Here is a 655-nt window from a genome sequence, read left to right as displayed (position 1 = left end):
TTTTGTAGATGTCAAGCCCAAACTCCCATTTGTCAATATAAAGCAAATTGAGATCATAATATGACTTTTACTAGAAAGAGTCCCTGTTTTCTGACTTTCATAGGAGAAAACATGGAAATGAGGCATCTCCTTCCACATTTAGTAGTGTCTACCTCTTATTTCTAGTCTCAAAACTCTCATTTGTCAATATAAAGCAAATTGGGATCATAATACGACTTTTACTAGAAAGAGTCCTGTTTTCTGACTTTCATAAGAGAATTGAGGTGTATCTAAAGGAATTAAAAATATAGAAATGATGCATCTCCTTCCACATTTAGGAGTGTCTACCTCTTATTTCTAGCAAAACTCTCATTTGTCAATATAAAGCAAATTGGGATCAGAATATGACTTTTACTAGTAAGAATCTCAGTTTTCTGATTTTCATAGGAGATTTGAGTTGGATCTAAAGGAATTAGAAAACATGGAAATGATGCATCTCCTTCCTTATTTAGTAGCGTCTACCTCTTATTCTAGTTTCAAAACTCGCACTTGTCAATATAATGCTAATTGGGATCAGAATATGACTTTTACTAGAAAGAGTCCCAGTTTTCTAGTTTTCATAGGAGATTTGAGGTGTATCTAAATGAAATCGAAAACTTGGAAATGATGCATCTCC

Source organism: Eutrema salsugineum, unplaced genomic scaffold (genome assembly GCF_000478725.1).
Source record: "Eutrema salsugineum unplaced genomic scaffold, Eutsalg1_0 scaffold_1, whole genome shotgun sequence".
Taxonomy (NCBI): domain Eukaryota; kingdom Viridiplantae; phylum Streptophyta; class Magnoliopsida; order Brassicales; family Brassicaceae; genus Eutrema; species Eutrema salsugineum.
The sequence above is the reverse complement of the archived record's forward strand: the minus strand, read 5'-3'. Positions refer to the sequence as shown.